The sequence below is a fragment of the Nelumbo nucifera genome, chromosome 2, assembly GCF_055504915.1.
Source record: "Nelumbo nucifera cultivar China Antique chromosome 2, China Antique-T2T, whole genome shotgun sequence".
NCBI lineage: Eukaryota > Viridiplantae > Streptophyta > Magnoliopsida > Proteales > Nelumbonaceae > Nelumbo > Nelumbo nucifera.
In genome coordinates this window covers 74110150-74137303 of record NC_142650.1, presented here as the reverse complement: position 1 = coordinate 74137303, position 27154 = coordinate 74110150, and the positions used below count along the sequence as shown (strand labels likewise).

General features: G+C 42.5%; 1 long non-coding RNA gene across 2 annotated transcripts; it reads left to right on the top strand.

Annotated features, from left to right (window-relative positions):
- Positions 1-338: 338 nt before the first annotated feature.
- LOC104604170 (uncharacterized) lies at positions 339-26161 on the top strand. 2 transcript variants are annotated; one of them, XR_016082875.1, is made up of 5 exons: positions 339-739; positions 1099-1269; positions 3135-3225; positions 10899-15894; positions 15972-26161. It is a non-coding gene; the product is annotated as an uncharacterized LOC104604170 (long non-coding RNA). The 2 variants fall into 2 exon arrangements; XR_016082874.1 differs by having other exon boundaries at positions 340-739; positions 10899-15390; positions 15464-26161.
- The last annotated feature ends 993 nt before the right edge of the window (positions 26162-27154 follow it).

The window sequence follows — 27154 nt, the reverse complement described above, 5'->3', positions numbered from 1 at the left end:
CTAATTATCATTTTAATAATTAGTTATTTAATGATTAATTAATTAAATATGAAGTATTATTATAATCAATAATATTTTATATTATTGCACATTTTATTATTTAATTATCTAATTAAATAATTAGTTAATTAATTAATATTATTAAATAATTATTTAATTATTAATGAATAGTTGTTAGTTAGTAACCCGGATGTGTGTGGCTGACTGGCTGGGGCTGGGCAGGCCCACTCTTGGAATCTAGCCCGACCAACGATGATATTTAATATCCCTTTTTTGACAAGTATTTAATTTCCCTTTAAACCCCAAAATTGAAACACCCGCGCATCCTCGCGTATTATATATCAAAGAAGTGTGCACTACTGGAATATATGTTTTCGGTGCACTTGGGGAGAAGGCGGTCATAAAAATTAGGGGGTGTTTGGTCCTCTTTCTACCATGAAATTGATTACAGAGAACAATAGAAATACTTCTTCGTTTGTTGGTTTCTGCACCAGGATTCTTGGTGGGAGATCATTTTCGTTGCAAATGGAGAACTTGATGAAAATTTCTTTTCTTATTGTGATGGGTTCGTGATTTAGTTTGGTTTTGAGAGTTGCTTACGTGATTAAGGGGTACTTAGGAGATTTGGTTGGTTTGAATACGGGGATTGAACTACAGTGTGATGTTAATGAAGGTTTGCTTAGCGAGGAGAAAAATTCACGGTTTCAACATGCATTTCGTGAAGATGTTTCGGAAATAGGTGCGATGCTTTTTCTTCTTGAGCTCTTATTTGTTAAAAGGAAGTGTTTATGTTTCTAAGGGTTCGTTGTTCTGCTCTTTTTATTTTTTATTTTTATCATTTGCTTTTATTTTTATTTTTTTTTATTTCGTTTTCTTACTCCTCGTGCACTAGGTGTTGGTTAAGCTCTGTTATCTTCTCTACTGTGGGATGTTTTTACAATTATGGAACTTTGAACATTTGACGGGTTAAATGCGACTGTTGCATCTTAAATATCTTAATTGCTAAATGTCTTTAATTTTCTATCCCTCAATACGAATATTTTAAAAATGAAATTATAAGGGGATTGGATAAACACCATAGTGATTTCTTCATTTCAGGGAAATTGTGATTGCTGCTTCAAACCAACATACTAATCCTAAATTCCTATAGAGTTGCGAGGAATTCAAGATTCAGCTAATACATCCTTTTCGAGCAACGCAACTGACTTTGGTTGAGACTGTCAATACAAGTTTCATATGAATTGAAGGGTTCTGAATGTATTTGTAATTGTAAGTGACCCCATCGGTTTATAGATTTTGGCGTTTCAATTTCCAAATCTCTCAGGATCCTTTATCTTAGCGTGCTATCCTACGGTAGTAACTAATGGGTGGTTTAGATATGTTTCCGCTGCAAGCTTCTCATTCCTTATTTCTGTGCCTATGGTGTGCTTCTAGAAATATTGCAAAATGTAGGGCCTTTTCCTTTTGGTGTAATTATTCGTTTATATCTAGGTTCTGCTGAGATGATTTCAGGAATGGGCAAAGCTTGGAATTTATTTTTCCTTTTCTGGGTTTCTTATGTCCATGAAACCAAAAGAAAGGGGATGCTGAAGTAGGTACCTGCTGAAGGATTTTATTGAAGATGGAAGCACCTGATGCACTACCAAGATATCAGTAAATGGAAAGGAGGATGTTGGTAATGCTATAGAGAGAATTATAGGTAAAATAGTATATTTCCATTAATGGACGGTAACGGTAAGAGTATTTAGTCGATTGTCAGAGAACTTGGGGGTACTTTAAGTCAATTTCTAAACTGTAGGGGTTAGTCAATTTCCTAGAACTTAAGGGGTACTTTATCCAATTTTGATTTTAACTAGGATAGCCTTAGGTTTGGGGCATGACAATTTAGTGGTATTAGAGATGGGTTATGGTTTTTAGGGAATCACTTAGGTTTGCGCTGAGATGGGTAGGAATTATATGAACTTGGGGCATTTGATTTGATTGATTGTGTTTTATTATTGCTTAGTTAATTTGTAGATCATACATTTAGAGTACTTGCTATAGTGAATTAGTAAATATTTGGAATAATTTAGGTAATCAACTCATGATTTTAGTGTTACTATTTGATTCAATAGGTCACTATGTCTCCTCACTCAAAGAAGATTGTCCTTGAATTCTCCTGTGCCACGAAAGCTTAGAGTCATCAATCTAGGGGTCCCCATTGACAAAAGGAAGTTAATGATTTTGATGGTACCTGCCGCCTAAACCCCTAATTCACTCCGAACACCCAATAGACCTTTTCAATCTTCTCAAAACACCAAAAAACCCAGATAGCCCAAATTTCAACCTAAAAGCCCCTAAGTCCATTGTTAACTTGCCCAATACCAATCTGATAGCCACAATTAACCTCCATTTACACCCCGTCCATTAGATCAGACACTCCCATTCGAATCAAAACATCCTAAAGTACGTACCCATGAAATTTCAACCCAAGATTCCTTTGTTTAACCTTCAATCAAACAATGATTCCCTTTCAGGCCCTTTCGTTAGCCTAAAACACCCATGACCCAGATCTCCTTGATCCTAACACATTTTTTTGATAAATAACTGGAATTCATTAGATTAAAAGAATTTAGTTACAACGCTCCAACAGTGATTTAGAAGGCGTGCTTGAGGTGCGCCTAGGCACACAGGGCACGCACCTGATGCGCCTTGCGCCTCCCCTGTGGACTATTGTGATAGCAGGGCGGAGATTGCCGCCTTGATATCCTTGATCTCAGAGGATACCTGATTCAGGTTAGCCTCCACTTGATTAAGCCGCTCGTCTGCCGTGGAAGATCTCATCTGCGGCATGGTTGCTTTGATACCAAAAATGGTAGGAACCACCTACCTTAGAAGTCTCTTCAAGGGAGAGTCGCCCTCCTGAAACAGAGAAATGGGGAAAGAAGAAGGTGAGAAGAAGGAAGTCTGAGAGCAAGATAGGTAAGGATGATATTAATTCACTATGTCTGTCCATACAAAACTAGAGCCTCATATAGCTGGCTCGAAGCTATTTCCATGCGCAATCATTGTTATTGTAGCTGTTTCTGACAGGGGATCTGTTGACGTGGCCTTCAGTGCCCTGTTCCTTCTAACAAACTTGTTCATTCCTTTAGGGGGGTATGTTCCATCCTTTCGAGTTGGGCGTGAGCTGACCGTGGACTGGGTTGGGCTGGTCTCAACAGATCTCTGCTGCAATCAATCTAGGTAAGTTATTTTCTTTTTTAAACCACTGAGTTTTGCTTTCTCTTGCATTTTAGGATTAGTTTTAAATCAAGAATTAGTTTTTTTTTAGACATCCATTTTCTCTAGCAAGGAAAATGATTCAAATCAGAACTTCATGTCATTAGGATCTCAACAAGTCCAATATTGTAGCATTTGAATTTGTAGATTATGAATCATGTTAAACTTTAGATTGTAACAGATTGGACGTCATCCATCTTTAGGCCATTGGAAACCAGCCCTTTGGCAATGTTTTTGGCCAAATATTAATTCTAAACTATAGTTCTTGGCGAGCTCTTTGAAACGGTAGATAGAACTCTTCATTTGGACTTTTGGGTGAAAAATTATGATCTTGGGATGTTGGCATTTTGAACATATTGAACCTAGAAAATTCGAAAAGAATAATGATTTTCCGATGTTAGACCACCGAAATGGGGCCATAAAGATAAAGTGATAGAAATGGTCGAAATTTGTCTCTAATTCATAGTATGTCAGGAAATCTTTGTAACGGTAGGTTATATTCTCAAAACAAATAAACGAATAGGAAGTTATGGGTTTAAGAATTCAGGTACTTAATCATGACAGATATGGGTAGTCTGGAAATAATTGGTCAATAGTCAAATTTGGGTGACTAGAGAACAACAGTTTTTGTAATATTTTTGGGTAAAATTCCGTTCTATCTTATATCTAGTTGTGGGGAATCTACATTTGAATGATGAATTCATAAATTTTGTCCTTAGAAAATGAGCTATAAATTTGGAAAATGGTCTCAAGAGCTTAGTAGTTGAATATTAGAAATTAAAAAAACTTAGAAGCCCAAGTGATAAACCATTTTATCTATTTATTATTTATAGTCTTTCACGACACACCTTGACTTGGTATATATATTGGGTACTAGGATTTAGCGTACCAGGTAAGTGACCTTCCATATCTCTTGTTAGTTTTAAAAATGTTAATTGAACAAAAGTATATACTTTTTAGTTTTTTTTTTCCTTACATAAAACAAGATCAAGCACGAGAAAATATTTGACCTTATGAAATGATAAATCATAATCAAAACGTTTAGACAATTGTAGTTTGGAATTGTGCTCATTAAACAGTTAACTATTTGAAATGATTTATTTGATACTCCGTCTTTCTTAAAAATGTTCCATTAATATTTTGAATATTTGGTATCCAAGTCGAATATGTTTGGGCTATTGTAGTTAAATATTTTATTGAGACCCCATGCATAGATATCTATGACTTTGATAGTGGCGAGCGACGAGAATGGTTGAATTGGAATAATTTTTGTAGGAAGGGCAAACTGTGGATTTTAAGTTTGAAATTTGATGGGAGATTGATCAGGAATTCTAGGAAGGTAATAGTATGGTTTGGAGGTTTTGCGGGAAGTGTCGTGATGGAGATCCATGATTTTGAGAGTGACGGATGATGAGGGTGGTTAAATTGGAATGTTTTTTGTAGGAAGGGTAAAATGGGTATTTTTGTCTAAAATTTGGTGGATCGGTATTTCAGGATATTTTGAGTTAGATGGAGGTGTTTGACGGACTTAAAGGCATTGAAATCTTGGGGATCTGGGATGTAGGTATTTTGACTAACAAGGGAGTTTGGAATGGAATCTTTATTTAATAAAGGGGTAAATAATGGGGTTTTGGGTTGAAATTTGGTAGAGTGGCAAGGATTTGAGTTATGAGACTAGTGGGAGGGTTCTATTGTGTCAAGAATGTATGAATCATAGGTTTTAGGCTTGAGAATGTCGTGGTGTCAAATTCGTTGAAATGAAATCTTTGATGGATGAACGATAAAACCTTGGAATTAAAGGGTGAAGTTTGATGTGATTGTATGTTCAAAGGTTTTGTTTCATGTGGTGAAGTCCGATCATGTGTCAGTGTGTTGATGGGGCACAGTCATGACCTTTGTAAGAGAATCTTAAAGATTTAATAGTGAATTTGAGTTAGGATTTGGTTTTGTAGGATCGAGCAAAAATCAGGTGTTGATGCCAATTCTTAAGCCCAACGGTCTAATTGTCTAGGTTAACAATGGTTTTAAAACCATGATATCATTTATTTTATGTATAGATATTATAATATGATATTTCTAATATATGTTATAGTTTATATTATAAAATATATAAAATAAATTTAAATATATTATGTCATTTAATATAAAATATTATATATGTATGTATGTATATGTATATATTAGAATTTAGACGTAGGATCGGAATTCGACCCACCTAGCCCCGACCCTTGTAGGCCCAAGCCTGGGTTTATGTGCAGAGCCCAACTTGGGCCCATCCCTTGATCACCCCTAGCTCAAAATCCATGAACATGCGAAAATCCCCCTCTCTTCCAGTGGTTGAGTTCCCTACCTCTTCCTCTCCCTTACTCTATCAACCAACCCTAACAATACTGGAACATCTCTTCCATCTCCCCCCTTTGGTTGTGATTGATTGAATCAAATAGAGGGTTAGAAACCTCCCATCTTCCCTCAACCACACTAAAGAAGCCTTTTCCCTCTCATCTTATTCTTCTTTTTATTCTTCTTCATTTTTCAGGTTTCCAATCAAACAAGAAAACACAATATAGGTATGTGAAAGCCTGCTCATGCCTTTGTAAAACATTGCCAAGATGCTACCATGTAAATTGGATATCATAGCTATAGTTATATCTTAGGTTTTGTATCTTAAGTTAATACTAATTACAAAATTGGGTTATACCTTTTTGAGCATCATAAATTTATCCTATAAAATTTACTTCCACATTAGACTAACTAAAGATGTTGTTAGGAGAACACAAACCTATGACCTTTATCAATTTAAAGCAGATCAAAGATGTTGATGTCAAGTGACAGAATAGCATGTTTGGAACTTTTTTGAAGTGGCAATATTATAAGTTTTCTCTCATTTTATTCTTCTCCTAATATATACTATCTTATTGCTTTCTAAGAAATTACATTATCCGATTTTTTTATTTTTTTTTTATTTTCTTTACTCTTTTCTTCCTAGGGATTTTGTATAAGGAGCTTTAGTAAAGATGTTGTTACGTCTATTTTGCAGTTGGGGTCATTGGGAACTTATTCACCTTTATTGAGCTGGCTCCACTGAAAATAATGTATGGAAATTTAGATTTCTCAATTTAGCCAGTAGTGTCAAAACTAGCATTTTAATTTTAAGATTTCAAGAAGATATAGTTGGTTGAATTATCTTCAATTCCTGATATGTACTGACTACTTACTGGGAATGTGATTGGTTCCTCAAAAAAGAATAAGAAAAGAAAAGTTGTGGAAAGATCCTTTAAATTCCCATTTCTTTTTCCTCGTGATTTTTCTCAAGGAAACCAAAGATGGCCTAAAGGATGAATTCAGTATTATTTGTTCTCGGGAAGGGTATTGATTTGGCATTGCATAGGGCATAAAATCTTCAGTATTCAAAACTTAATTGGTGATGGTCATGGTAGGTTAGATCTAAACCAGTGTTGTCAACCCACTGTTGACCCGGTTGGTCAAACCGTTCGAACCAACACCTGGACAAGATTCTGGGTCTGGTCCAGTCAAGATCCGTAAGATGGTCAAAAACCGTTGACTTGGTCAAGAATCATTCGACCCAGCCGGTTCAACCGTTGACCCATTCGACCTGGTCACCGGGTCGCTGGTTGCACACTCAATGTATGCAAACTTTCGGAGGCCATAACTTTGCACTCCGATGCCCGATTGGAGTGATTTTTTTTTTTTTTTGATTTTGGGTTACTTTTAGAGATCTATGCGTTCTAAGGTGCCTTGCTAGTTTCGCAAAAAAACCCTTTTTGGCCACAAATTGAAATTTTTAATATTTTTTATAATAAAAAAAAATTAAAAACTGAGTTAAAAAATATAAATTAAATATAAAAATACATATCACACATCTAAAACATATTTATACATTATTTATTGGTAAAATATATATTTATACACATATATACATATATACACATATATAAATATATACACATATATACATATGTATATAAATTTATATACTTAATACATATATGATGATGTGGAACTGTCTGAACCATTCGACCCGGCCGGTCGAACCGGTGACCCGTGACTCGAAGACAAAAACGGTTTGGCCTCTGGGTCGGTTTTTAAAACATTGATCTAAACTATAGTGGAGGGCCTATCTTCAAGCATGGTTTTGTATTTTTTTGATCGATTACTGGAATCTCATCAAATTATGGAGACTTTCAATCCAATTTAGGATTGAGGAAAAATACATTACATTCCATATCTGACCCAAAATAATTACTAGAATGCTCAAAAGCACCTTAGTTACATTCATATTGGTTTCCTAAGCCTTTGGTTCTCTAATTAAATATCTAAGAGTCCCTTTCTAATTAATTGCAGCCTGGTTTACTAAGGCACTTAGTAAAAGTGGTAGTAAATTAGGGTAGATTCTTCTAGGGGCACAAAGCTAGACCATTTGGTTGGACCCTAACAGTAGGGTCTTCAACCAGGCGGGTCTAGGTCCTGAGCAGCTAACTGGGAAGGTTGAAAGGTGGTTGATAAAATGGGCGGGTGCATAGAAAGAATTTAAAGGCGCAAGTATAAGGAACTATGAACCCATGGGAAAGGATTCTATTTGTGGATTTTGTAAATGAATGAATATTGAAAACAGGAAGGACACTCAGTATACTTTTGTATAGGTGTCTAGGCCTATATATCTCCATATTTTTTGTACTTCTTTGAGGGACTCTCACCTTTTAAGCTATACAATACATCATTTTACCTTTCAGAAAAAAACAAGAGAAAAACTAAGAGTCCAAGGACCAGGGGCTGTAAAAGTGACAACACGTGCGCATGATACAACTAAATTAGAAAATTTTGAAGAGGAATGCAGTCTTAGGTCTTGCAGAAAAGCAAGCATTTCAATGGTCAATGATTTTCCTTCTCCCAAGGGGTCTGAAAAGCTTAACAATATAGTTCCTGTTTCATTCCCCAATAGTTCTGTTCTTGTTGTTGCTTGTTGAGCTATTTTGTTTTTGTTCTACCTCAAATTATTGGGCTTGATTTAAATTTGCCTCTATATGTATGGACTGACTCTTGTACCTATCTTCATGTTAATATAATCTCTTTGTCCAGTTACAAGTCAAAAAGGTAGAGTTATGCTAGGTTAGATGTTCTGCAATATAGGTTCCTCCAGGGATAGGGTAAGAATGAGCCAGAGCCTAAAATGCCAGGATTGTTGTGGTGCATAACAGTGATGGTCTATGGGGTTTCTTCCTTATACCTATCTTCACAAGGAGATCTTTCCCATGCTTTTCCTTGATATAGAGTAAATTCCTGGAGTTAATTCATAGTATCCTATATTTTTGTGCTTGGGTCTATAAAGGAGCTTATACTGGGGACAGATATATAATTATCTGTTTCATGAAGTTTTCAATTCTAACAAATCTTTGTCGTGGCATTTATGGGGCATATCTTTTGCCTTTAAAATCATCATTTAGATTCAATTTTGAGGTTCATCATCTCTGTCTTCTTTGTGATGACTATATGTTATGAACTTGGTGGTGAGACACAACAGAGAGGTGATTTTTTAGATATTTTTTTTCCTTCTATATTGCAAGTTGCTTTGAGGCATGAGGTCTGGGAGTGGTTGTGCAAATAGTGTTGCAATAATAGTTCTTTTGTGGAACAATTACTCTTTTTTAAAATGACATCGCTTTTGTTATGACTTATTGGTTTAGTATTTTATTTGGCTATATCTTTGTTAGGCAATGAAATTCATAACTTCTACTGGAACATGCATAAAGCATCGATCAGAGGTTCATTTACCGGTTTAAAGAATTCCCAACAAGCCTAAGATGTTCAACATGTGGGTGGGTGGGTTATCACATTGGTATCTACAAGAGGGGAATTCAAGGGACTCCATGGACTTTTTATTAGGGGAATGCAACTGGTGATTGTCTATACTCACCAAAGTTGGTAGTGCTATTTGAATGCTCCTTGAAGCAAGAATGATAAAACTAAATTCTTATGATAGTTAAGACCGAACTATCATAAGATGGTCTAGTCGCTACAAATAATCAAGAAGTTAATGTCCCTATAATTAAATTTGAGCCCGTTGATCCTTTACTGTACCCATTAACCCATATTCACAATTCAACCTTACATAACCTCTTTGGTGATGGATTGATTACCTAAGAGTCATCATTTCAGAATGACATATAATATGTATATGTTTAATTAAAATATTTTAAACACTATTTTGCAACAATAATAATAAACATAAAATTCTGGTCAGATTGAAAAAAAGTGTTGTCTAAAGCCAATAGCCTAGGCTGTCAACAAGGAATTTGGATTTCCTCGCCACATCAGAATCCTCTTCACACTCACCTTACAACATGCAGCTACACGTTGGAAATATCTTACGTACTTGCATGTTTTATTCAAGAGGAGATGTTCTCAATTCATGGCTACAAATGCTGTGAGGTGGGTGTGAGTACCATTGTGAGGAGGAAATCCAGATTTGACAACAGAGCTCTCTCTGCATAACACCATTCTTTGATCACACATTTACGACAGAAACTACTCAAACCGATTACAGAAACTACCCAAAACAGTTCATTCAAATGGGAGCTTGACTCAACAAATGCCAATGGATTTGTTGATTCACTTACTTAGAGATGGGCTGGTGAGGTAAATGTGAGTTTTCCTAAAGGCTTCCTGCCCCTTGAGCCGTGCTGAGTGGAGAGATGGTGGAGTTTAGGTAAGCCAAATTTCCTTGGTCATATGTCCATGTATGCACAAGACTATCAATATTGTCCTTGGGCCTTGGCGTTCAAACAAATGAAGGTTGCTTCCAAAGCCCGATGAATAATTAACTATATTCTTGTCATTCCACCGCTCACATATGGCAAGGCCCATAACCCACAACGCATAAAATTACAAATGTAGTTTATATTATCTAGTGGTTATAGAATTAAGATGGTGGGGTTATTCAATTCTCTAGAGTTTTCCTCCTTAATGAAAGAAATAGATTTATCAAGAGAAGATAATGGTAGCAGTTGTTTAGGATCTAAGAGAAGATAGTATAAAACTCTTTGATATGGTCCAAACACAAGAACAAGTTGATTTTTGGTAAGAGACCTCTTTTAGCTTGGAACAATCCAATAACGATTCCTTATCTTCTGCGTTGGAAATTTCATAGGATATTATGCTTGCAATTATGATATTTATTTTTGCCTTTAAATTTTACACTTTAAACATTATGATATTTTTTAGTGGTAAACTTTGAATTTATCAATATTTTCTAGTAAGCACTCCACATTCTAAGGCACATTGGGTTGCTGTAATTCAAATAACTACAACTAAATTGAAATGGGTAATGATAAAAATGAAGTTGTAGCAAAGGGTCTATTTATCATTGTTGACCCTAAAAAAGTTATGTCGAAAGAATTTGACCATAGGTGGTGCAAGTTAGTGGTAAAGAAAGTTTTAAAGAAGGATTATGTGTTAATGAAGAGAAATGCAAACTTGAAAACCTTGGGAGATGCACAAGGTTGTAGCCATTCCTTGGGTTACCTCCTTTGTATCTACATATATTAATTTACATGCTTCTAATTAAGACCATAATAGTGTTTTAATTATCATTGATTTGGTTTTTTTGATAACTTTTATAGATTGAAAGGCAACCAAGTGGAAGGAAAAGGCAAGAAAGCCGATGATGTTTTAGGTACTTGAAGATCCACTATCGTTAGCATTTTATTTTGTTTTGTTTCACTTTAATGATTTTTACTTGATATATATGAACTAATATGGTGGAATGCATTGCTACATGGAGAGGAATGTTTGGGTATATATTTTCCTCCACGTAGTTAAGTTCATTGCAGGTGATGGTTGATGGTATTGAAGGTGATTGGATGTATTTAAGTTGGAAATAGTGGGTGGAGTACCTTGATCCTAGCTCCTTTTCTAAGTGATACGTGCCCTACCTTCTTAAACCTATAAATCTACCATTTTCAGTGCAAAAACATGTTTCAATTTAGCCTACAAGAAGTCCTAATTACAACTTAACACCTAATCTAAAATCAACTCCATATCACCCAAGGTTTTAGTGCCAAGAACCTACCCAATCAACATAGAAACTAACCTAAAACCAATAACTTGGTTATATCATAAAAATCGTCCTAATTCATATTTTGAGGCACCCCCAATTCATCCGTTACAAGGCCTAAATCTACTCCTACCAGCCCAAGACCTAAACCAAAAGTTCATTCGCTTAACCCATACTGTTAGTGCCATGAATTCCATGATCATAATAGTCTGGTATCCAAAGGTGTCTGAAGAGAATGGTGGTGAAGAGAGGAGAAAAGGGAGAAATATGGTTGTAGAAAAACCCTATCAGCAATTGTCCAGTTTCTTCCAAGTTATGGCTGGTCAATCTGAAAATTCTTGACTCAAAGGAGGAAAGTATCTTGAACCTTACTACATCTACCATTGTTTTTACTTCAGAGATATTCTCAAAAATAAAAAAAATTGTACTAATATACCACTAATTGGACCATTCATACATCCTGCATCTTTGTCCTGACTTCACTTACTATCCTTATGAATTTGGAGATATCATCCTTTAGGGACCGTATGCCGACGTAATGGGAGTTGTTGCCCTGTGGTTCACCTAAGTACGAAACACAAAAAGAAAAAAAAAAGACAAATCAAACCGTAAATTTTGGGCATCTGAAACTAAAACTTATTACTCTATTATACAATTATTCAAGAAACTGGTTCTGACAATGGATCCGTTGCGTTCAAGCGAGGCCACCAGTTTTTGTCGTCCATTTAAGAGGGGAGCTCTTCTAGAAAGTGAAACTCTGACAATCTGGAACCTGGCTTAAAAACCCCGAGAATCCATTTTTGATGAAATCGATCAAATAATGTCAAGCACCGATGACGGAAATCCTCAGGTAATTGAGATCAATGACTGTAATCAGGAACGACCCGAAGATCACAGGGGTTTAATGCTTGACATTGTCTTGGCGCCACAACACTGAAGATTATCGTCGAATTTGAACCAACAAAGCCAGAAGGATTGTGTGGTTTTCGAAGGTTCAGAGAGTGGCGGTGAAGAGAGGAGAAAAGAAAAGGGAGAAATATGTAGAGGTGTAAAGTGGGCCGTGCCGGGCCGGCGTGGGCGGCCCTTGGTGAAAAATTTGAGGGTTGGCCTGGCATGGTTCACAGCCCGGGCCCATGTGGGCCTGTGCCATGCCGTGCCGTGCCACGGGCTGGGCTGGCCTGTGGGCCGAGCCTTGGGCCAGGTCAGGCCATGTATCGGGTCAAAGCTATTTATTTAAAAAAATTTAAAATTTTAATTTTATATGAATTTTGTGTATAAAATTGCTTATATATGCAATAATTAAATAAATTAGTATAATAAAAAAAAATATTTATTTTACTAATATATTATATACTATATATTATTATATAATTATAATATATGAAATATATATATGGGTCGTGCTGAGCCATGCCACAGGCCGTGTTGGGTCGAGTTGCGGGTTGGGTTGTGCTAGCCTGCTGGTTGCAGGTGGCACGACCCATTCGGTCATGCTGGGCTTGGCACGGCCCGCAGACCATCGTGCCAAGTCGTGCCGGGCCATGGATGGCACGACCCGATTTACACCTCTAGAAATATGGCTGTAGAAAAACCCTAGAGTTAAGGTTATAGAGTGGTGTCTTACATGAGTCCAAGAGGGTCCTTCCCTCTATGGCTTTAACCTTTCATACTTATATATATAGACAAATGGCCAAGGTTTGAAAGGAATGCAAGAAAGAGATAGGACACTTTCTGATGGTGTGCAATTCGGCTGGTCTTAGTTGTCAACGACTTTGCTTCTGAACGGAATTGCGGGGAACCTGAAACGGAGAAGATGAGGAAGCTCCGGGGGGAACCCGGTGTGGAGGCTCCGAAGCTCAAGTTAGAATCCTTCAAAGGCAAGATAAAACTAGATAGCGCAAAGTTTGCATACCTTGTTCTTGGGGGTAGGGGGCCTTTTATAGCCACATCGTGCACTCACTCCTAAGCTTCTGTCAGGTCGGGTATGATTACCTCTGGTTTCCTGTCAGTTCGGGTGTCATCCCCTCTGCTGGTTAGAACCGCCACTGTTCCCTTTTGTCGGAGCCGTCTCTGCGACTGGCGATGACGGTGGCAGGTGGCGGTGGTAGGTGACCGTTGAAGTGCGACTGTCAAGTGTCAGATCCCAAGTCAGTTAGATGCGCTGCCCCTTGGATACGAACCTCTTCGGTGTCAGGTATGGTACGTTTGTTCAGTTCGGCGTCTCGGAGGCGAAGTGTCAGATAGGGGAGTGTCCCGAACTGCCATGAGGCAGGTCAGTTCGGGTCACTGCCTTGTGTGACTCGGGGCCCAAGGGAGAGTTCGGGCTCCTCGTAGGGAGGTCGGGCTCCTCGTAGAGAGTTCGAGTTCTTAGTAGGGAGGTCGGGCTCCTCGTAGGGAGTTCGGGCTCCTCGAAGGGAGTTCGGACTGATGGTTTCTTCCCTTTGGTGCTTGCGTCGTGGGTACGCTGTTTTAAGTGCCGAGCTATTTGCTTTTGTCACGTGGGGTGATTGCGAGGTTGGGCCAAATCTTCCTTCATTAATTTCCCCTCACTCCGCGCGTTAAGGTTCTTGCCCTAGCGCGGGGTGTTCGCAAGGTGTCAGGTGGATTTGCCTTGTACTTTGAATCTTGGTTCTAATGGCACGAGGTGCGTTGTCAGGGTTCCTTGGGTTTCTTCGAGCGCTCAAAAGGCGGGAAACATGCCGACCTGCCTGAACGCTGATAGATGCGACGACGCGTGCTTTATTTCAAAATTTCAAAAAAGCGCGCCACTTGGGAGACACGACAGCAGCCGTCTTTTCAAATTTGAAAACGTGCCGCTGCCGCTTTTATTGTGAGGAGACGTGCGCTGGCGTTCCATTAGTTTCGAAAAGATGTGCGCCGGTTCTTTGTCAGTTTTAGGAAGACGTGCGTCGGCGCTCTGTCAATTTCAGAAAGACGTGCGCCAATCACGTCTCGGTCTCAGGGGACGTGCGGTCAGTGCGACTGTGGGCCGTTGGATTGGCTTTGATCTAAGCCGTCGCTTTTCGATCACTATGAGTATGAATAGCGGGGGGGGGGGGGGGACCCCAGTCACTGTCACTTTTGTATTTCTCTCGAGCTCGCGTCCGAGTTTCAGCTCGCATCCAGGTTTTTTCTTCGCGTCCAGTTTTTTTTTTTCAGTTCGCGTTCAAGGTCTTTTGCTCGTCCGAGCTCCCGTGGTCTATAGCCTTTTTCTGGGTGAGTACTTTCTTGGAATCCATCTTACTCCCCGATGTCTAGCTTGGATAGCTCAGATAGTCATTCCAGTGGGTCTGATGCAGGTTCTATGAATTGAGTTGCATCCCCTGATAGCTCTAGCGAGCCGGAGGTAGAGCTCGAGGAAGAGTTCGAACTCGTAGGCCGAGGCGCTTCGGGTAGTTTGGCGTCCACCTCTCGTCGGGGTTGGATGTTAGACAAGTTTGGCCCTTCGACCATGACGCTTGAGGGGCTCCAATCCCTTATTACCTACTATAACTTGCCCAGGGAGTACGCTTATTTCATACCTTCGGGTAGCTTTCCTTGGGAACACGGTTCTGATGAGATCGTGATATTCCGGGAGCAGCTCGCCACGGGGCTGCGATTGCCTTTCCATCCCCTCCTTGTCGAGGTCTTGAACCACTTCGGCGTGACGGTCGGCCAGCTTCACCCGAACTCCATTCGAAATTTGGTGGGGACAATTTCCTTATTTTGCGAAGAGAGCTTTCCTTTGGACTTGGAGATCTTCTCTTCAATCTTAATGCTTAAGAAGCAAGCGGGTCCCCTCCCCGGGCGTAGGCGGGCATATTACCTGTCTCCTCGCCTAGGCTTTAAGCTTTTACATGAACTCCCCAACAAGGTCCCGGCGTGGAAGCGTGACTATTTCGGGGTGCAAAGTGTGCTGGGGTGGCCGTTTCAGACCGGGTGGGGGATGGCCGCTCCTGACTCCGGGGTCACGCTTGACAAAGAGACGGCGAAGGGCCTTCGGCAATGGGCACGGCTTGGGCTGAAGTGTCAACAGTATCTGACGGAGGCTAAGCTCATTGCGGCCGGCCTGAGCTCGGGTAGGTTCTTCACTTGGAGATTCTATCTTGCTGTCTTTCTTGCTTTTTACTGATGGCGAACTTCTTTTCGTAGGTGTGATGGACTCTCGAGGGACCCGTGGTGGGCACTTGTTCCAAGGCATGAAGAGGAGGAAGCGGGTTGCTAAGCAAACTCGCGCCGAGTAGCCCCAGAATGCGGAGCCCGAGGTGTTGGACTATCCGTCAGAAGATCTGCCCAGGGAGCCCGAGATGGTTCCTCCAATGCAGGAGCCGGTAGGGGTCCCTTATACTGAGACTACTTACACAGGGGCTCCTACATACTCCAGTGCTCTTGTCAACTCTGGGTCTGCTCATACACGAGCTGGGCCCTCAAGCTCAGGGGCCCCAGGGGATTTCAGGAATGTGATGTCGCCGACCCATGCTCTTCAAAAGAGTAAGGAGGCCATTTTCCCCGAGGAGGTCACGACGTGGAATGATCTTCCTCTGCATCAAGTGGCCTGTCGTGCCGTTACCCATGCCATGGTGGTAAGTGATCTCCCTTTTTTAGAGCTCTTTGGCTTTCGTTTTGTTGGTTCTTTTGATCACTCGGTTCCTTTTGGTAGGTGAACTCTTCTATTCACGCCTTGGCGGCCTAGGTGGAGAGGAGCTCGAGGCAGGCGCGAGCTGCCGAAGAGGCTCTTCGTGCTGCTGAGACGACTTCGCAAGCTGCTGAAGGGGCTGCTCGTGCTGCCGAGGCTGCTGCTCGTGCTGCCGAGGAGGCTGCTCGTTTTGCACGGATCAGGCAGGCGAGGTCTCAGAGAGATGTCGAGGCTATGGGAGTGGTGGTGAAGCACATGGCGGACTTGAGGCTGGATCTGCAGCATCAGGTTGAGTACCTTCAGGAGGACATCAGGGAGAGGACGCAGATCTTTTCTCAAGGTATTGAAGATGCCAAGAAGAAGGCTGTCGATGAGTACATTGTTTCGCCGGGCTTTGATGATCTGATGGTGGATTCATATAGGAGGGGTTTTAAACTAAGCCGGTGGATGATCCGGAATACGTACCCCGAGCTCAATATTAGTGCCATATCCACTTTGCGCATAACTCAGGAGATGGCCAATGCTGCTGATGGTGAGCTAGACTTCGAGGGCGAGGCGGGGCCTTTGGGTATTGTTTCCGATAACGAAGAAGTAGCTCCGGGCTTGTAATTTTTTTTTTTTTGAAATGTACTACCTTACTTTTGAAATGGAATGACTTTCTTTTGGTTAAGTGTTGGTTGTTCTTTCTCTCGAACTGAGCATATTTGCCGAACTAACCATATGTCCGATCTATTTCCTGCCCGGGTTACCGCACTCGCGTGGCCTATTTTGGTGGTGATTTTATCCACTTTGCTTGGTGGTCTAAAGGTAGTATCGCCTTAGGTTGACGATGTTCCATGCTCGGGGTACTTGCTTACCCTCTAAGGTTTCGAGCTCGTATGCCCCCCCCCCCCCCCGAGTGCTTTCTTTACTTTGTAGGGTCCTTCCCAATTTGGTCCGAGTTTGCCTACGCCGGGTTCGGGTACCATGATCTTACGGAGAACCAGGTCGCCGATGCGGAAGCTCCTCTTCTTTACTCTGGCGTTATAGTACTGAGCTACTTTTGGTTGGTAGGCCGCTGTTCGGATGTGCGCGAGGTCTCTTACCTCATCCAGTAGGTCGAGGTTGGTGTGTAACTCGTCTCCGTTTGTCTGGTCGTCGTATGCTTCTAGTCACAGTGCGGGTATTTCGATTTCCACTGGGATTACCGCTTCGGTGCCGTAGGTGAGGTTAAAGGGGGTCTCTCCCGTAGCGGTTTTTTCCGTGGTTCAGTGAGCCCACAGGACACTTGGTAGCTCATCCGCCCACAACCCTTTAGCTCGGTCTAGTCGTGCTTTCAGTCCGCGGAGGATGGCTTTGTTCATTACTTCTGTCTGACCGTTTGCCTGCGGGTGTGCGACCAACGTGAAGTTCTGACGAATTCCCATATTTTGGCACCATTCTTGGAACTTGATATCCTCAAACTGTTTGCCATTGTCGGAGATCAGTACCCGAGGTAGCCCGAAGCGACATACTATGTTCTTCCAAAAGAAGTTCTGTATGTTTCGAGCTGTAACTATTGCCAGAGGTTCAGCTTCTATCCACTTTGTGAAGTAATCTACTGCCACCACTAGGAACTCTCCCACCTGTTGCTGGCGAGAATGGCCTCAGAAGGTCGATGCCCCATTGTGCAAAGGGCCATGGACTGGTGAGGTACTTGAGGTCGGCAGCAGGCTGATGGTGGATATTGGCATGCTTCTGACACTTGTTGCATTTTCTGACGAGCTCGACGGCTTCTGCCTTCATTGTTGGCCAGTAGTATCTTTGTCGAAGTGCCTTTTGAGCGAGGGCTCTGCCCCCTAGGTGTCTGCCGCACAAACCTTCATGAGTGTCGCGAAGTACGAGCTCGGCTTCGGCAGGTCGCAAGCAACACAGGTAGGGGAGCGTGTAGGATCATCGGTACAACTGTTCGTCTATTATGACGTATTTGGCTGCCTGGCGCGGCACCCTCTTGGCTGCATTGCGGTCTGCAGGGAGGGTTCCATCTAGCAGGAAACTCGCGAGTGGGTCGATCCAGCTCGGCTCTACTTCAAGAACGAGAGCGACCTCTTCTGCCCCATCGAGAATGTTGGGCCAAGGTAAGTCCTCTAAGTACACGGTTCTCATGGCGTTGTGACTCGTGCTGGCTAACCGGGATAGGGCGTCAACCTCAGTATTCTCTGACCTTGGGATTTGCCTGATGAAGTGTGACTAGAAGTTGAGCAGAGCCTCCTTTACTTTTGCCAAGTATGCAATCATAGTGAGCTCGCGTGCTTCGTACTCGCCTGTAACTTGGTTGACCATAAGCTGGGAATCACTGCAGATAACTACGTGCTTTGCTCCGACCTTGTGCATTATGTTCAGCCCGGCTATCAGTGCCTCGTACTCCGCTTCGTTGTTGGATGCCGCGAACTCAAAGCGTAGTGCGTATTCCAATTTCATTCCACTCGGGCCGTGTAGCACTATTCCAGCCCTGCTGCCCTGCTGGTTCGAGGAGCCATCTACGTGAAGGATTCAGGGCTCCTCATCCCAGTTCGCGTTTGGCCTAACCAGGAGAGATGCTACACTGGCTGCTACTTCACGGGGTTCAGACTCTATTGGCTTGGGAGCTCCGAGCTCGCCTGAACTGGGGATCTCGGGCTCGCCCATCTAAGGAGCTTCGAGGCTAAACGTGCACTCGGCGATAAAATCTGCCAAAGCTTGGGCCTTAATAGCAGTTCTTGGCTTGTACTAGAGGTCATACTCGCTGAGTTCGATGGCCCATTTCATCAGTCGACCGGAAACCTCGGGCTTGAGTAAAACTTGCCTCAGAGGTTTGTCAGTCAGGACGATGACGGTGTGAGCCTGGAAGTACGGGCGGAGTTTCCGAGCTACTATCACCAGTGCGTATGCTAGCTTTTCTATCTGCGGGTACCTTGTCTCTGCTCCCTGCAAAATTTTACTAACATAATAGATGGGTCACTGGACCCGGTCTGCTTCTTTTATTAGTACCGAACTGACCACCTCGTCGCTTGCCGAGAGGTACAGTTCTAAGACCTCGCCCTCCTCGGGCCGGGCTAAGGTTGGCATACTAGCGAGGTAGCTTTTTAGCTCGTCGAACGCGAGCTGGCAGCCTCAGGTCCATTTGAACCCTTTGCCTTTGACTGCTTTGAAGAAGGGCAGGCAGCGGTCTGCTGATTTGGACATGAAGCGGCTTAGAGCGGCTATGCGGCCGTTTAGCCTCTGAACTTCTTTTACTTTCCGGGGTGGTCTCATATCTAGGATGGCTTTTAGCTTGTCCGGGTTGGCCTCAATACCGCGCCAGTTGACAATGTACCCTAGGAACTTGCTCGAGGTGACACCGAAGACACATTTGTTAGGGTTCAGCTTCATGCTAAATTGAAGCTAAGTCTTGTATTAATTCTTGTGAAAACTGTGTCTTGACGACCATGTCGTCTGCATAACATTCTATCTTCGTGCCAATCAAGGGTCGAAACAGCCTATTTACAAGTATTTGGAAGGTTGCCCCGGCATTTTTTAATCCGAAGGGCATGACCTTGTAGCAGTACAGGCCGAACTCGGTTATGAAGCTGGTTTTTTCTTCATCGGACTGGTCCATCCTGATTTGGTTGTAGCCCGAGTAGGCGTCCAGGAAGCTTATCAACTCATGTCCCGAGGTTGTGTCCACTATGCGGTCAATTCTGGGGAGGGGGAAGCAATCTTTTGGGCAAGCTCGGTTCAGGTCGGTGTAGTCGACGCACATGCGCCACTTGCCGTTTGCCTTTTTCACCAGCACTAGGTTGGATACCTAGCTCGCGTAATGGACTTCCCTTATGAATTCTGCTGCGAGGAGATTTTCGACCTCCTCGTCGACCGCCCTCCAACGCTCTAGGGCTAAGTTGCGTTTCTTATGTCTAACGGGTCTGACTACAGGGTTAGTATTAAGTTTGTTAGTTATTAGGCTGGGGTTAATACCGGGCATATCGGCCACGGACCAGGCAAAAATATCTAAATTTTGAAGTAAAAATCTCACCAGTTCGGTTCGTAGTGGTTCCTCGACGGAAGCACCGATCTGTAGTGTGCGGGTCTGTAACCGAAGTCGGGACTGCGACCGTTTCCTCTGTGGGCGAAGCTCGTTCCTCGCCTTGCTCCGTAGGCCGCTCCAGTTCAAGGTCGTCGGCCACCTTGGTTTTTCCCTTCAGGGCGGCAACATAACACTTGCGGGACTCGAGCTGGTCGCCCCGCGCTACCCCCACACCGAAGTTTGTAGGGAACTTCATTGCCAAATAGTATGTGGAGACCACTGCCCGCAGGATATGCGTGATTGGCCGCCCTATTATGGCATTGTATGGGGAGGGGGTTGCGACCACCAGGAAATCATGGTTGAGTCTGACCGCACAAGGCCATGTGCCGACTTCTACAGGTACTGTTATTTTTTCGAGGGGCTTGACTTCCTCTCCGCTGAGGAGTGTTCGCGGGCTTCAGCTCGCTCCTCTATAACTGTAGTTGGTCAAATGCTGACTTGAAGAGGATGTCCGCTGAGCTGCCTGAATCTACGAGTACGCGCCTGGCCTCGAAGTCGCTGATCCTTAGTTTAATGACAAGCACGCCATCGTGGGGGTAGTGGACCCCTCGCGCATCGTCTTCTGTGAAGATCGGTTCTTCAGTCTTTGGTCTTTTTGGGGGGTTCTGTTCCTCGAGTGTCGCTTCGCGAACTGACATCCGGGCTGCTACCGAGGTACACCCTGCTACCACCGAACCTCCCACAATTACATGGATGGTTCCCCGAACTGGCCTCTCTTCCAGAGGCTGTTGCTGCAACGGTTCGGCTGGTCTACTGCTAGATTCGGGGGTATCCTTTCCGTGCTCCCCTTGCCGACCTGCCTTATTGTTATTATTGTCATGTTGTACAAAATTCCTTAAGTATCCACGACGGATGAGTCCCTCTATCTCGTCCCAGAGATTATTACACTGTTTGGTACTATGACCGTGGTCTCTATGGAAACTACAGTACAAATTCTTATTTCTCTCGTTCGGATTTCCCTTTAGGCGAGGTGGCCACTTTACGTATGGGGCGTCTTTGATCGTCATTAAGATCTCGGTCCGCCTCGTGTTTAACGGCGTGTAATCCGTTCGAACTGCTAGGGGAGCTCGGAACAACTGGTTCACCTTCGGCTCCCGGGCCAGGTTTTTTCTATCGACTGGGTTGGAGGGCTCACCTTCCCTCTTTCTTTTCTCATTCCCGCTTTCGGTTCGTTGGTTGATTTCTTCCTTTGTTCTCATGAACTTATCCGCGAGCTTGAGGAATTCGGCCACGGTTGTGGGCTGGTTTGCTACCATGTGCCATTTGAACTCTTTGTGCGTTACTCCTCTCTTGGCCGCCGCGAGCTGCACCGCGGGGTCTAACCGCGGTATCTGTAAGCATGCTTCATTGAACCGCTTGATGTAGCCCCAGATGAATTCTCCTTCCCTCTGGACTACTCCGAAAATGCTTTCCTCTGTTCTGGGGCACTGCTTGCTGGTGACAAAGTGTGCGGTGAAGACCTGCACGAATTGGGCCCAGCATCTTATCGACTTGGGGGCCAGGTTCCTGTACTAAGTGCGGGCTACCCCTCTGAAGGTGGTGGTGAAGGCCACGCACATGCACGATTCACTGGCCTTGGCGAGGTGCATTTGGGACTGAAAAGCGTCAACGTGGTCGTTGGGGTCGAAGGACCCATCATACTTGTCCAAAGGTGGGAGCTTGAAATCTCTGGGCAAGGGGACCGCCAGGAGTTCTGATGCGAGGGGGGAAGGAACTGAGAGAATCGGGGCAGCTCCTACCTCGTCCGAGCTCGTCTCTTCCTTGCCTCTAAGCTCTGGCAGGACACGGGTGGCAGTTCGGCGACTTCGCCGGCGCCTTCGTTGTTGAGTGGGCCTGGTACTGGCGCTGCTGGCCTCTGTGTTGCTGAGCTCGATGGGCCCGGAATGATCGTAGTCTACTGCCAGGGTGCCGAATCAGTTTTCCGTGAGCGGGAACTCGGGCCAGGAGCGTCGAGGTGCCGACCTTGCGGGCGAGGTTCCTGACCTGCCTGCGAGCTGCGAGCTGCGAGCTGCGAGGCGGGGGTGATTTTTCTCTCTCTTCGGCCTAGGGACGAGGCCTGGCTGTTAGGGGGGTTCTGGGGCCAGGAGGCTTTTCCCTGGTGGGGGCGTCCATCCTGTGGGGAGGCCTTAACCGACCTCGGAGCAGGGTGCCGAGGTGGAAGTAGTGGTTGGTTCAGTGGCAGTTGGGGGAATTGCTGTTGATAGTGATACTGGGAGATGTTGTGCAGTACTTGGTGCTGATGGAGCTGGTGTTGCTGGAACTGTTGCATTTGGGCTTGCATTGCCCGCATGCACTGCATCAGGTCGTCCAACCGGTTTTGGCTGGTTGCCAGGGGGACGGCAGTTGGTTCAGTAAATGTTGTCTCGATAGGGGGAGGAAAGGGGATTCTCATGGCAGGAAGGTTTACGGGCGCCACTACTTGTGGCGCATTCAAGCTAGGGATCCCATCCACCGAAAGGGGGATGGTGAACTGTCCGATGCACACCACAGGGACTTGAAGTTGTTCCCCGGTGGTGTTTGTCTCCGTGCCACGTCCGACATTGCTGGAAGAAGCCATGAGTGTTGGGTTTTTTGAAGAAAAGAGGTAACGAGAGTTTGGAGGGAGGCTTTTTGAAGCGTTTCCCACAGACGACGCCAATTGATGGTGCGCAATCCGGCCGGTCTTAGCTGTCAACGACCTTGCCTCTGAACGGAATTGCGGGGAACCTGAAACGGAGAAGATGAGGAAGCTCCGGGGGAAACCCGGTGTGGAGGCTCCGAAGCTCAAGTTAGAATCCTTCGAAGGCAAGATAAAACCAGATAGCGCAAAGTTTGCATACCTTGTTCTTGGGGGTAGGGGGCCTTTTATAGCCACCTCGTGCACTCACTCCTAAGCTTCTGTCAGGTCGGGTATGATTACCTCTGGTCTCCTGCCAGTTTGGGTGTCATTCCCTCTGCTGGTCAGAACCGCCACTGCTCCCTTTTGTAGGAGCCGTCTCTGCGACTGGCGATGGCGGTGGCAGGTGGCGGTGGTAGGTGACCGTTGAAGTGCGGCTGTCAAGCATCAGATCCCAAGTCAGTCAGATGCGCCGCCCCTTGGATACGGACCTCCTCGGTGTCAGGTATGGTATGTTTGTTCAGTTCGGCGTCTCGGAGGCGAAGTGCAGGAATGGTGAACGAGGTGGTCTTGAGCTCGGATAGGGGAGTGTCCCGAACTGCCATGAGGCGGGCCAATTCGGGTCACTGCCTTGTGTGGCTCGGGGCCTAAGGGAGAGTTCGGGTTCCTCGTAGGGAGGTCGGGCTCCTCGTAGGGAGTTCGAGCTCTTAGTAGGGAGGTCGGGCTCCTCGTAGGGAGTTCGGGCTCCTCGAAGGGAGTTCGAGCTCTTAGTAGGGAGGTCGGGCTCCTTGTAGGGAGTTCGGGCTCCTCGAAGGAAATTCGGACTGCTGGTTTCTTCCCTTTGGTGCTTGCGCCCTGGGTACGTTGTTTTAAGTGCCGAATTATTTGCTTTTGCCACGTGGGGTGATTGCGAGGTCAGGCCAAATTTTCCTTCATCACTTTCCAACTGTGGGGAAGCAAAAGAAATTTGATAGGTACTAAACAAGAAACTTGGGGTTTCTCCTTGTTTCCATGAGAATCTCTTGGGATTGGGGACTCCTGTTTTTAGAATCCTCATATGAGCACGTTTGTAACTATAATCCCTTTTAAAAGATTGTTCGTTGTTGTACGGTGTGATCGCTCTTGCAGGAGTGTTTAAGTATTTGAGAGCGGCATCACAAGTGTCACAATGCGAGAGTGTCGTTGTGCCATGACACGAGAGCATCATGATGTTGCATTGTTACCTTAGCGGATCTTGCAATCAGGTACTCATTGGAAGGGGCAATGCGATGTTACTAACATTGTAAACTTTGGTATTTCTTTGTATGTTGTAGGTTTTAGTGTTTTTGTTCTCCGAGTTTCGAGAGAGATGTAGGATTTGTGATTCTAGTTCTTGAACACGCAATCACACCTATGTTTTGGAATGGACGTAGCCTCCATTGTGGGTTCCATAATGTTTAACTCCATGTACTCACTTATAACCTATGACCTAACTCAAACCACCTTACCACCTTAAGACTGAATTTACAACCAATTTAGTATCACAAGTTTTTATATCTATGAAAGCCATGCAACTATCCTAGAACCACTTCATTTGCAGCCTTAGAACAATCCATAATCAACCTATTCCAATTAACCAAATCAGCCCATTTTTACCTAGGCCTAGAAGCCCAAAACCTAAACCAAAATTTGACCATCTTCACCCAACCTTTATAATTCATGATCTAATTCAAAACACTATTACAATCTTAAGGGTAGTAACCAATGCATAAACCGACACCCAATGTAAAGCGAACTCCATTTTATCAAAGTTCTTAGAATTGAGAGACCTACCTAATAAACTTAAATACTAACCTAAATCCACCCAATTTTAGCTTTAGAAAATTAGTCCCACGTTAGCCCAAAAAGCTGGATAAAATTTAGCATAAAAACCATCGTAAGTCATTTTTATGGGTACTTACATTTCAACCATAGAACCAATCCATGATTAACCCTTATCAAGCAACCAAATCACCTCACTTTCACATACTCCTACCATCTTAAAACCTAAACCAAAAGTAACTCTTTCTCACCTTACTTTTACCTAGTTCTCAGGCCAAGACATAAACCAAAATTAGACCATTTCCACTCAACCGTTATAATCCAACATCTAACACAAAACATTGTTATAACCCTATGACTAAACTAGGAGTCCACTCTTATCCAAACTTTTATAATCAAGAAACTTACCCGATCCGATTAGCATAAAATCTAAACTAATAAGCTAACCTAATATTAGCTTTAAAATCAATCCTAGATTAACAAAAAAAAAAAAGGAAAAGCATATCCACTTCACTTGAGTCTTTTTTATATTAAAATAAAATTGATTAAATGGAAAAAAGATACAACTTAGCAACCTTATACTTCTCAAGGATACCTTAAAGAGCTTAACCAAGAACTTGACAAATTTTTGGAAATCAATAACATGTGATGCCCAAATAACCATGCTACTAAGGTGATGTTTGGCATCGATGATGATTTCTCCTTGCTGATTATTGAGAAATCAGCGATTTTTGGAATCGGAGATTTTTGAAAAAATCAACAAATTTTATTTTTTTTGGTATTATTTATGCCATCTAAGCAGTTTGGGGAATCACTAAAAATGGTGATCCATCACAAGAATAGTTTTTTTTGCCAATTTCCCAAAAAGCATGAAAATCGACCAACCAAACAAATTGAAATTCATTGATTCTTCTTTATCCCAGGTGGCTCCGATGTGGTGCCGATTTTTGAGAAATCAGCATCGATGCCAAACATCACCTAAGACACAATATTCAACTTAAACTTTCATCCTTCTCCCCCCTTCTTGAAAACTCTTCAACAACCTCCCTTCACTCTTCATAAAAAATTTCTTCTTTCCTTCCTCCCAAACCTATCCCCTTTCTCAACTGCTTTTCTTTTGTTATGTACTTCCCTTCTACTTCTTTTGAAGTGTTCAACTGCCTTTTTCACCAACCTTTCCACCCAAAAAAGAAAAGATTGAGAGACGTCCCAATTGCTACTTGTTTGTCCACAAACTAATCAATACTCACTTCCCCCTTAGTATTATCTTCCCTAGAAACCTCTTCAACTCCATTCCCATTGACTTCTCTCCCCCTTCCCTCCTTTCCTCTTCATCCTTGGCCTAAACTTTAATGTCCACAAGTTTTTTTTCCCTAAATCTCTCATTCTTTGACCTTTCCCCACTCTATTAACAATCACCACCTCTGCATTCCACTTCATTTGAATCTTGTGTATGTGATTCTTCTTAAAATGTCTTGTCTTGTAAAGAAATATCTAAATCATAAGTAAAACATAACTCTGAAATTAAAGAAGCTTGAAATCAATATCATAACCTACATACAATATTTTTCCCCCTTTTTCATAAGAAATTAGTCAAACAAGTGCACCCAAACCCATTTAATTAGAAATTCAAAATTTGTGTTGCATTCACAAACTCTTAATGGATTTTGTTACCTAGCTTCCATTACTTTTTTTTATTGTATATTGAATATTTTATTAGGTCATTAAAGCAAGCTTTGTTCTGACTTTTTTTTTGTTATTCTTTGTAAGTTAAACATGCAACAAGTATCTCTTAAAGTGTCGCTGAAGACAATGGATTATTCTTTTATATTTAGAAATTCTCTTTGCTTTTAAAGGTCATCTAAACTTTAATATGTATTGAGGGTATTTTGACATTTGTTATACATTTTAAACAATGGATGTATTTTTTTAGTAGAACAATGAATGTATTCTAATTATACACTACATTTAATTTTTTATTACAATAACATAACCATTTGCAAGAAATTGTTATATAACTTCCATGATATGTATGAATGAAATAAGTATTACATTAAGGTGGTAGTTCCAATTGCCACCATTTTATTATTTTAATTAGAATATAGCAATAACTTTTCAAAAAGAAAAAAAACATGGCTATAGATTGAAACAATTAGCTATGGTTTTGCAAGAAACCATGGCTATAGATTTAAACTTTTAGCCACGGTTTCTCAAAAATTGTAGTTATAGGTTGTTGTATTTAACTTTGTTCTGTAGAAAACCGTAATTATAGGTTGGCACATCTAGCTTTTAGCCATAGTTTGTGAAAACCTGTAGCTATATGTTGAAGTATTTAGCTTAAGTTTTAGCAAAAAAAATGTCATAATAGGTTGACAAATTTAGTAAACCATGGCTATAAAAGACTTTAGATATGGTTTTGTGAAAATCCATGGTTATAAATTTGGATACATGGTTATGGACAACTTAAAATTAGTAGGTATATGCATCTTTTAGCTACGATTTAGTCTGTGGCTAAAGGCTCATATGGTTTGCATTTGTCCTTAAGCTATTGACCGCTACTATAGCTATAGATGGGTTATAGTCGTGGATTAGTTGAACCATAGCCATAGGCTATAGCCATGCAAACATAGGTTGCGGTTTTCTATCTGTAGCTAAACCATAGCTATAGGTCTATAGCTACAGTTTTTTTTTTTTTTTTTTTTAGCCATGGTTTTGTCTATAACTAAAGGTCATATATCGTATAATATCTGG